General features: G+C 35.2%; 1 long non-coding RNA gene across 1 annotated transcript; it reads left to right on the forward strand.

Moving 5' to 3' along the window:
• The first annotated feature begins 5,527 nt into the window (after nt 1-5,527).
• On the forward strand, nt 5,528-11,132 carry LOC135076897 (uncharacterized). The gene is made up of 2 exons (XR_010258347.1): nt 5,528-5,727; nt 8,651-11,132. It is a non-coding gene; the product is annotated as an uncharacterized LOC135076897 (long non-coding RNA).
• Nucleotides 11,133-11,665: the final 533 nt, after the last annotated feature.

Genomic DNA, 11,665 nt, shown 5'->3' on the forward strand with positions numbered 1-11,665 from the left:
TTCTTGTAAATTCTTCGAAATAGCCAATTCACTAACCAAATCAGAAGTTAAACAAATAAATAATTAATATTTGAAACTAAGATTACCTAGTTAAATAAAAAATCACAAAATTGTCGGCCATTTAGGCTTAATGTGTTGGCGAATCAGGGAATTACAATCCCAATTCCTGGGTAATCGGTACCATGTGGCAACATCGGCCCAATCCGGCCCATCATGGCGGTTGTTTACTATTTTGTTTATTAAGCAGTTAATTTCGTTTGAGATTGTTTATAGGAAATAATCATTGTTTTATCACAAGAATTGGTGCAAAATTTTGTAGTGCGTGGTTGCGGTAGTACGTGGTGTCCTGGAAGTGACATAAGATTCCACGCGTAAGTGTTTATTTCGTGATTTCCGACATTGGATCATTGTAAACATTTTTCACATTTTTTACAGTAATTTCTTCCTAAAACGTTTTACCAGTAATTACACTTATCATTTTTAATGATACCTATGTCAAGAAATAAAGATTTTACATTGGTTTCATTGAATTTGAGCAATTTTATATTTTTTGTTTGTTTAGAAAGAGCGAGTCTGCCCACAGAGAGCGAGATAGTGATACTTAGTTTGTGCTTCAAGTAGGTATTCGGAGTGTGGCCTCCATTTTTATCTGTAGCTTCATGATTGCAGTCAATAATTTTTTTTTTAATATTTATTAGTAGATTATTTATTATCTGTGATTGCAGTGCTGTCAGCTGTCAGCGTGTGAAAAAAATTGTATAGTTCCAAAATATAGATGACCCACGCTGAACTGTCCCACCAAACTCAATGACAGGGGGGCGCTACCATCGTTCAACTATATGATTTCCAACATGGCAAAAATCGAAACCAGCGATCCGGTATTGACGGTGGCGCCCCACTGTCAATGTCATGCATAGGACAGTTCAGTATTTTGGAACTATACTGGACTAACGGCCGAATACTGAAACACTACTCAAATCTGTCACTCAGCTGACGGGCTCCTAAATTTAAGTATCCTTCAATTTTAAATGGTATTCTCAAACGCTACTCAACGGATTTGAAGCCGTGATCACCTAAGCAGCTCTCAAATGTTTACATAATGGCAACATTTACCAAAAAAAGTATGTTTTCATTTACACAAATGATAACTTTACGTCTTTTATCCATTACACGCAGCATCGTTTGGTTATGTATTGTCTTTTATGGAAATATACTCAATCAACTTAACATAGAACAGTTTATTTTTAGTTTCTATTATATACAAATCTCGTTTTATCATATAAAAATAATAATGCTTGCATTTTTATTTAATTAAAAAAATAATTTTAAATATGATACTTTTTATTGTTGAAATCTATTATGTGGCGATCGTGGACCGAAACGTAACCACAATTGACATTTATCATCGTTGACTGACAGAGCATCAAATTGACAAATCAACAACTCTTGGAAATGCTGCTATGCGATGTCCCCTTAATCCTCAGAAATAGGCATGTTTATGTAAAGCGATTTCATAGCAGCTATTTTGGTTGTTACTTCGTGCACTATACGATGCACAGTTGGCTGTTAGATGTGGAAGATATCACCTAGTACACGTTCATAACTTCCCGTTGCGTAGAACAGTAGGGTTATAATAAGTATTTGGTCCATTGGTTGTATGGCATTTGGTGAGGGGTTTCAAAGAGCTTCCAAATTATGAATCCAGAAACAACACCGTTTCTTTAGAGACGCTGAACCTCGCTCGGAATTGCTTGTCATTATAATAATATTTTTCAATAGCGTTCAGCCTTATTGCGTTCCTGCGATTAGATCTAGGTATTTCCTCGAGGCTCGAAAGAAATGATAACGATGACACACATTATTTACCACTATTTAGGTCGATTTAGGTATAAGAATAGGATTTAAGATACCGCGCAAGCACTCTCAAATTTAACAGCTGCTTATGACGATTTGACAGTTGTTTGAGTAATGCTTAGCGTTGAATGGCGTTTCAGTATGCGAAAATTCATTTAAGTGGCGTTTGAGTGCAACTTAATTTGAGAGGTGCTTAAAAATTGAGAACTGCTCAGATATTGTTTTGAGTATGCGAAATGTAAGTTTAGGAGCTGCTTAACTATTTGAGAAGCCGTCAAATATTTAAATGGCGTTTCAGTATTCGGCCGTGAGCCCCGATTACGGTAACTTTTAACGTCTACAATCCAGACGCGTTTCTGATTCTGCAATACGATTGGTCAAAACAGCTGACGTACGCTGTTGAACGACCAATCGTATCGCAGAATCGAGAAGCGTGTCTGGATTGTTGACGTTAAAAAATACCGTAATCGGGGCTCTGTCCTGTCGATGACATTGACAGTGGGGCGCCACCGTCAATACCGGATCGCTGGTTCAGATTTTTGCCATGTTGGAAACCATATAGTTGAACGATGGTAGCGCCCCCCTGTCATTGAGTTTGGTGGGACAGTTCAGCGTGGTTCATCTATATATATGACCATGAAGCTAAAGGATTCCGTGGAGGGTAGTTGAACGGGAAGCATGGTCGATCTGTTTTAATGGTTTCAATTTATTATATAATGGACTTTAGTGTACAAATTTGGTGTTATTTTGTGTTCTAAAGTGCAGTGAAGTGATAAATTATAAAAAACATTGAAATACTTCGAATTTGAGCGCGCATCGAGTGTCGAGTGGGTTGTCGTATGAACAACCCGCTTTGGACCCGGTGGCGTCTCGAAACCTGCTTACGGGCATACTTAACTCCACGGAATCCATGAAAAATCAATAGAACTGAAACACCCACGTTCTATTGATAACTATGTCAATATTTTTCACTCGACATTGGCAGAAATAAACCTCCCAGAGAGGTTTGGTTGCCACAAATAAAAAAAAAAAAATGAAGCTAAAGATAAAAATGGAGGCTGGCAAGAAAGTATTCAAACTAAAGGAAAATGGTACCACCAGATTAACCATGGAATAGGAAAGCCCTGGTTTACAAAAGGAACCTATAAGAACAGAAAGTTTTATTCTTACATATCAAGATTAAGAATTGGACATGGCCGTTTTAATGAACATCTCCACCGGATGAACATGATCACCTCCCCATCATGCTCATTCTGCAATCAAGCTAATCAATCCCTCCATCACATATTCTTCGAGTGTTCTATATTTTCACTCCAAAGACTCATTTTGATAGAAGACTTATTACAAGTTTATAAAGAACCAGAAGTCATCCCGCGCTCTCTACCTGATCTTCTCAAAAATGAAAACTGTTTCGTAGCATTATACAAGTTCTTAGTTACCACTAAAGAAGAAATTTGAAGAAATTCAAAGCCGAAGTTGAAGGGAAAAAAATAATATTGAAGGGAAATTACTCAGTCGGCTTCAAAATGAAAATGTTTCCTCTCTCTCGCGCCGTCTCCGTGAATACAACTGAAGACTTGGCTGTATGGCGAATGCCTTTGCCTTTTCCTGCAAGAGGAAAGAACGAAACCAAAAAAAAAAAAAAAATGGAGGGCAGAGTTGGAACAAAAACTTGAGTCAAATACCTACTTATATAGCTATCTCGCTCTCTCTCTGCGGCCCTACCTCTCTTTTTAGTGTGAACTGTAGTATTGCTATCTTCTGATTTAAATCTCCTTGTAAATTCTTCGAAATAGCCAATTCACTAACCAAATCAGAAGTTAAACAAATAAATAATTAATATTTGAAACTAAGATTACCTAGTTAAATAAAAAATCACAAAATTGTCGGCCATTTAGGCTTAATGTGTTGGCGAATCAGGGAATTACAATCCCAATTCCTGGGTAATCGGTACCATGTGGCAACATCGGCCCAATCCGGCCCATCATGGCGGTTGTTTACTATTTTGTTTATTAAGCAGTTAATTTCGTTTGAGATTGTTTATAGGAAATAATCATTGTTTTATCACAAGAATTGGTGCAAAATTTTGTAGTGCGTGGTTGCGGTAGTACGTGGTGTCCTGGAAGTGACATAAGATTCCACGCGTAAGTGTTTATTTCGTGATTTCCGACATTGGATCATTGTAAACATTTTTCACATTTTTTACAGTAATTTCTTCCTAAAACGTTTTACCAGTAATTACACTTATCATTTTTAATGATACCTATGTCAAGAAATAAAGATTTTACATTGGTTTCATTGAATTTGAGCAATTTTATATTTTTTGTTTATTTAGAAAGAGCGAGTCTGCCCACAGAGAGCGAGATAGTGATACTTAGTTTGTGCTTCAAGTAGGTATTCGGAGTGTGGCCTCCATTTTTATCTGTAGCTTCATGTATATGACCCACGCTGAACTGTCCCACCAAACTCAATGACAGAGGGGCGCTACCATCGTTCAACTATATGGTTTCCAACATGGCAAAAATCGGAACCAGCGATCCGGTATGGACGGTGGCGCCCCACTGTCAATGTCATGCATAGGACAGTTCAGTATTTTGGAACCGAGCCGAATTATATGAAGCCGAGCGTGCCACTTTTTAAACGTCATTAGTGTCATTTTAGCGAATTTTAGTGATTTCCGCAACGTAAAAATAATCGTATCATCGTACTGCATTCGCAAAGTCATCGAAAGATATCGTGTGACTCGATTCGAAAATTAATTAATTCCGATAAAACTGATAATTTGTTAAATACAAAACCAAAAACATCTTTATTTACCTTTTTAAATAAAATAATTCTTACAAATCGTCAAATCTCGTTATTTTTTTTTACCCTACCAGCGTTTCAAGATAAAAATTTGTCAAGTGCATGAATACAGGGTGTTAGGTAAATGGGTATATGAGCCGACACTAGCCCATGTTAACATGGGCATATAAATGGTATGGTGAAGTCAGAAATTTGATATCATCATTTTAATTTTTTAAATTTTCATACAAAATAAATTTTATAAAATCTGATTTGTATGAAAATTAAAATAATTAAAATGGGGATAAATATCAATTTTCTGACTTCACCATACCATTTATATGCCCATGTTAACATGGGCTAGTGTCGGCTCATATTATTATACCCATTTACCTAACGCCCTGTATATGGATCAGTGTGTGTCTTATTGTTATGAGTAAGTACGGTTCCTTGGGATCGGTATGAGTGAGTGCACCACATACAGGGACCATGGTTTTAACTCTTAAGAGTACATCGCAGGATATGTATTAAAAACAATGCTACTTTATACTTCTTCTACTGCTACTTTATTCTAATTAATTATTTGTTACTTGTGCTGTTATTTACAATTCTCAATCCGTAAATAATTTCTTCTTTCTACCGTGTTCGTACTACTGTCCTCGTAAAATCATCGTAACCGATTGTTGTAATCGGATTACATGAACATCACTCGACCATGTATGTCCATTTGGACATATCGGAATGGCACGGAACATCACTCGACCATGTATGTCCATTTGGACATATCGGAATGGCACGCTTTGACGATCAACTTGCTGTTTCTACTCTAATCCATATCTGTGGAGTAAATAATTATATTCTTTGGCTGGCTGTCAGTCACAGGCTGTCAGTTGCGGTAGTCACGCATGGGTCTTGCATTGTCTCTTTGTTTTTAATTCTAATATTCAATGTTGTATTACTTGTATTGCAAGCGCTGTCCACTATCATAATAAACATGCCACGAATGTATTGCGTAGTATACGGCTGCTTGAACTCGTCAAATTCAAAACCAGAACTTTCATTTTTTAAACTTCCAGCTGATGCTGAAAGGTAAGAATGATTTATTATATCAAGGTTGAGTTGCACCACCAAACTTTAACAGTAACTTTATCGTTAACCAGTGTTTTTTGTATGGAGTTTGAGAGATTTTTGACGTTTGTTAAAGATAAAGTAAGGTGGTGCAACCCAGCCTTGTATTGTCGATGATAATTTTTGATACAGGTTGTCCTAAAACTAGCACCTCATACTGACACCGGAGCTGGAGGTAGCTAGGCCTCACATGCATCAAACAAACCTTGTCAAGCCATGTTCTTAAAAAGTTTGACGAGTTTTGCGATATTACCAATTTTAGTTATTTTGTAAAAATCACAGATTTGGGATAATGTATTATCACAGGTTTTTAGAGCTCATTATTTTCTTTTTTGCTTCTACCTTATCGAAAATAGTTACCATTTTAGGCCTTATGGTGCATTTTTAGGACATCCTCATCCGGTATAAATAAATCATTTCGCACCTTCGGTAGAACAAGGGCACAATTGTCAAAAATTGCAAAAATGAGTTAAGTATGCAGAAATACTTTAAAAATGTGTTTTCAACTGGAGAGACAAAGAAACCCGTTTAATTCCTTCAAAAAACTGCCAGGGGCAAAAAGCGGCTTTGTTTTATTGGCGCTTTTATTTTACTGTTCTGACGCGACAAAGTCTCATTGGTCAGTTGCGCCGTCGGCGGGGAATGAAGTACTTGTCATTTGGAGCGCTAACGCCGTAAATAAACCCTTTAATGTTTTTGGTTTCTGGAGTGACAAGGCCACATCTATCACACTTATGCCTAGTAAGTAATTCAAAAATTGGAGGGAAAAAGTCGTTCAGACAGTTATGCCCTTGTCTGTCCAATTTTTTTTATTCTTTGGTCTTAAAGTCGAGTGCAATTCCAAAAAATGTGCTTAGAAATTTAACAATTTAACTAAAACTCCATTATGAAAGGATTAAGTTATAATTAAAAACAGTGTAGGTACTGAATAAAACATAAAGAGACTATTTTTTTGTTAAGTTCAAGTTATTTTTATTAAAATTCTGTTATTTTATAAGTAATTACGAGCATATTTCCAGAGTTTTGCTAAGTAAATTTGTTTTGGAACAGTAGTTACAAAAGAGTGAAGGCTGATTAAAGAACTAACGGCCGCCCACGACTTCGTACGCGTGTACCCCGTCTAACCCCCTCAGGGTTGGAGTTTCGTAAAATCCTTTCTTAGCGGATGTCTACACCCTATAAGGAACCTACCTGCCAAATTTCAAGTTTGTAGGTGTTATAGTTTCTGACATTTTGTGATGAGTGAGTCAATCAGTGACCTTTCGCTTTTCTATAGATAGATACTAAAAAGTCATGTTATCTCTAAGTTTTATTCACTTTTTTGTGTGAAGTTACTACACACTTTTAAATTAATAAAAAAATACATTATTTATGCAAAAACACTGCTTATTTTTATTCTAACATCATCCTAAATTAAAGCTCAAATTGGTCATAACTACAAAATAATTTAGATATTGGTGGAACAAGGGCATAAATGAATCCCCTCCTTGAAATAAAAATTAATATAAAAAAAACTAAAGCTTTTTATTCTTGCAAGCAATGCGCGTAATAAGTATATAGTATATAGTTTATGTCATGCAAAGGTGGACCACTTTACAGGAATATTATCAGAGCTAGACCATATTAAATCCAATAAAAATCTTAAAATAGCTCTCCTGTAAAATTGCAAAAAGTGCAATTGTGCCCTTGTTCTACCGAAGGTGCGATTTGGTTAAGTGACATGACATTTGAGGAGTTTGTTGAGTTTGTCAAACCTAGCTGTCATCGAAAGCTCTTTATTATTTTACCGAAACAATCGATATCTGTGGTTTTCGACAACGAAACCAAAATTTAATGAAAAAAAAACTACTTTAAAAAAATGCATTTAAAAGTTGTCTGGAGTCGGTTTAGTTATTGAAGTCGGTTAAAAAGTAGTCTTGGACCGATTTTTAAAATCAATACCTGAGGGTACATTAACTAGTTTCATTACCTAGGTATTCTTGAATTAATAACAACTTAATAATCAAAACTTTGATTGGTTGTACTTACATTCTTCTTCTTTCTTAGAAAGATTGCTTGTACGTACATTTACACATATCTGCGCCCCAATTGCACTAAGTATTTTTAACTGTAAATAACGCGACAGGACGACGAACGAAAATCAGCTGTTTGGACAAATTCGTATCACGGTTCGCGGTGTTGTTGCTACAAATGAATTTGTAACGTAAACGGAACGCAACTGCAGTTTAGTGTAGAAGCTGACAGAAAGCTACTTTTTATCAATCGCTAGTCAAACGCTTCACGAACATTTTCTGTATTAGTGAATAAATAAGGTGTTCGGACTTTTAATAGAAAGTGCTTATATTCGTTGTTTCGTCTTTGTTTGCTTACTTTACCGCGATACCGAATTGCGCATCAGCTGGAATGAAAATGAAGTGTGTTTGGAGTGTGGACTAGTGATGAAATGCAATTTCATCTATCATCGTCTACAATTCATTGGCGCTTCTACTCCAGTTGCGCTCCGTTTTTCATTCCAGCTGAGGTGCAAATTCGGTATTACGGTAATGGACGTACCTTCCTAGTATTTTCATTGTCACATGAGATATTTAGCTAAAATCGACGGTCGATTTCGAAGTTCAAGTATTGGTTGCACTACTTTTGACAGAAAATAATGACGTTTACTTTATTTTGAAGAATTTTCTAATTTTACTGGAAGGCGCAGCTGCTCTCTGTTTACGTCTATGCTTCGTTTTAACTAGCTGTCAAAAAGACATCGCGTACGGATTTGTCAAAACAGCTGATATTCGTTCGTCGTCCGGGCACGTTGAAGATAAAAAAAATTTAGCGCAATCGGGGCACTGCTCTTGAAAATGAAAGTAAATAAATATTTTGTTTTCTTTTTTAGACGTTCCAAATGGCTATCTTTAATAGCTAGAGAAGATTTGATGAACAAGCCGCCACAAAATTATACAGTGTGTGAAGACCATTTTGATGCTGCAGATATTTTAAAAGGAACGCATCGGAAAAAACTAAAATCTTGTTCATTGCCATCTAACCAACTACCAAATATACAAAAAAAAGATGTAAAAATGACAAGCGAAACTCCGACGTTGGTCGAAATATGTACACAGACAGAAAATGTGACTGTGACACATTTAGCGAATGCCAGTATTCAAACTTCCAGATCTCTTTTATCGGACTCACCCCGGAAGAGAAAACTAAAATGCGATCTTTTAGAAGCAAGAAAAAAAAATAAGTTACATAAAATTGACAATAAAATGGGACTATGTCAAAGTAATGTTTTACATAAATTGTGTGACAGTTTTCTAACAAAACAGTTAGCAGAGTTGGTAAAAGCCCAGACTCTTATACAACTTCATTTTCCTGGAAATAGATATCACCAAAGTTACAAAATGTTTTGTTTGAATTTATATTACACCAGTCCGCAAGCTTATAGGTTATTACAATGTGCGATATGTCTTCCAAATCCCAGAGAATTAAGTAAACACGGAATACCAATAACATCTGAAATAAATGAGAGAGTTATGTCAATTCTAAAAACTAAAATTGATGCCATGACTGATATGGAAAAGAACTGCTCAGTTGTTATTAAAGCCATGACTTTAAAATCTAATTTGTTTTATAACTTAAGGCAAGATAATATTATTGGCTTTCATGAGATCGATGGAATACAGTCACCAGAACCTGCAAAAAATGCTTTGGTTGTAATGGTTCGTGGAATATTTATCAACTGGAAGCAACCTATTGGATTTGCACTGCTCTCCGAATGTAAAAATTCCGACGAAATAGCTAAATGGATTGACAAACTTTTGAAAAAGCTTTTTGAGATAGGACTTTATATTAGAACTTTTGTCTCCGACATGGGATCTGATCTATTCAACGCAGCAAAAAAGAGATCTGTTACTCTAGAACGGCCTTATTTTTTTGTCAATGACAAAAAAATTTACTATATTTTTGATGCACCCCATCTCATAAAACTGGTTCACAAAAATTTGATTTCTTACGACTTTCATTTCCATGATCGTGTAGCTAAATATGAGCACATCGTTAAATTTTACGATAATGATAAACAAAAGAGCATTAAACTTGCAAACAAATTAACGAACAGCCACATTCATCCGACAACTTTTGAAAGAACGAAAGTTCGCTATACTACACAACTCTTAAGTAATTCTGTTGCCGCTGGTATATCAACTTACGTAGACTTTAACATCATTCAAGAATCCGGAAGGGACACTGCTGAACTTGTAAAACTTATGAACAATTTATTCGATGCATTAAACTCATCAAATCTAAAGGATAATAACGAATACAGTAGAGCGTTTTGTGGAAAAGAATCGCAAATATATTTTTTTAATGAATTGTTAATTTTTTTTCAAAATCTGAAATTAATCAATCCGAAAACTGGAAAAGATGTTACGTCAAATGTTAAGTTTATACATGGTTTCCAAATAACAATTACCTCAATTTTGCTACTTTTTGAAGACTTAAAATCTGAAGGATGCACATTTTTACTTACAAGAAGGCTCAACCAGGATGTGCTTGAACATTTTTTTGGAGAAATAAGAACTAAAAATGGTCAGGCTACAGAACCCACAAGCAGGCAGTTTATATCAGCTTTTCAAGAAATTTTTTTTTCCAGCGTCATTAAACCTCCAAAAGCAGGTAATTGTGAAGATGATTTGGGAAAACTTCTTGTGAAGATCAGCACGTTAAGTCAACGAAATGACGAAACATTAGGAAAAGAGGAAAAAGAAAACCCCGTTACAAGCGATAATGAACCATATAGTAACGTTAAAATTATATGTTCTGAATATAATGAACTGGATATTCCCGAAAAAAATTCGCTTTTTTATGTTTGTGGGTATCTTCTAAAAAAATGCGCCGAACGCCATAACGATTGTCAAGTTACGAAATCATATTATATCAAACAAAATCAAGATATCCACAACTTTAGTGCAGAGAGTCACTACATGAGATACAAAGAATACAGCAAAAATACTAACCGAAGTTTACTAATTGTACCACCTGATGATTTTGTTCAATATGTCGAGAAAATGGATGAATGTTTTTGCTGTTGTTTTCAAAGAGAACACATACATTGTAAAGTTGCTAAATTAATTTACAAAGAAATAGACAAAATCAGTTTTATAGCACCGTGTCCGTGTTTTCCTATAATTTATTTAAAAAAGTTATTCATTAGAATGCGAATTTTTCACACCATAAAATTTAATAATAAAGCTTTTAGAACGTCTCGTAGCAGGCGAAAGTATTTTTCAGTGTGTAATCTACAATAACCACAGTATTTACAGCAGCAGCTTACCGCACCACAGTATTTTTCGCAGCTTACCGCTTTTTTTTTTATACGTGTCGAAAAACACGGATAAGGCGCTATAAAACTGAATGTTCTATAATTATTTCTAAATTAATACGCTTCTTAACAATTTTATGTGTTCTATTAAAAAAAAACAAAAGCGACGTAGCACAGTCTATATATTACTTTACTCTATGGTCTACTGCTTCGGTCACAGTACAGAAAATACTTACAGCCCTTTTATATGTGCGTTTGTATACGACGCCGTGACGTGCGTGTTTTAGAAATAAATACCTACTTACTTCTTAAAATGTTGTTTGTTTTATTACCTTTATTATTTACACACCTTTTTTTTTGTAAGCTATTTAAGTTTGCTATGGCCTGGTACCAGTCACCCTATACTTATAATACTTCATTAATACTGTTCCTTTGATCTGCACATAATTTTAAATTATAATGATAAAGACATCTTCTTCTTTTGTTGATGGCGATTGAACTAAAGACATAATAATATTCAATACTAGCTGACCCGCCGAACTCTGTTCCGCCTTAAAGGCAGTAAATAAGCAAATTTTGACCGTTTAG

This window comes from Ostrinia nubilalis, chromosome 12 (genome assembly GCF_963855985.1).
Source record: "Ostrinia nubilalis chromosome 12, ilOstNubi1.1, whole genome shotgun sequence".
Taxonomy (NCBI): Eukaryota; Metazoa; Arthropoda; class Insecta; order Lepidoptera; family Crambidae; genus Ostrinia; species Ostrinia nubilalis.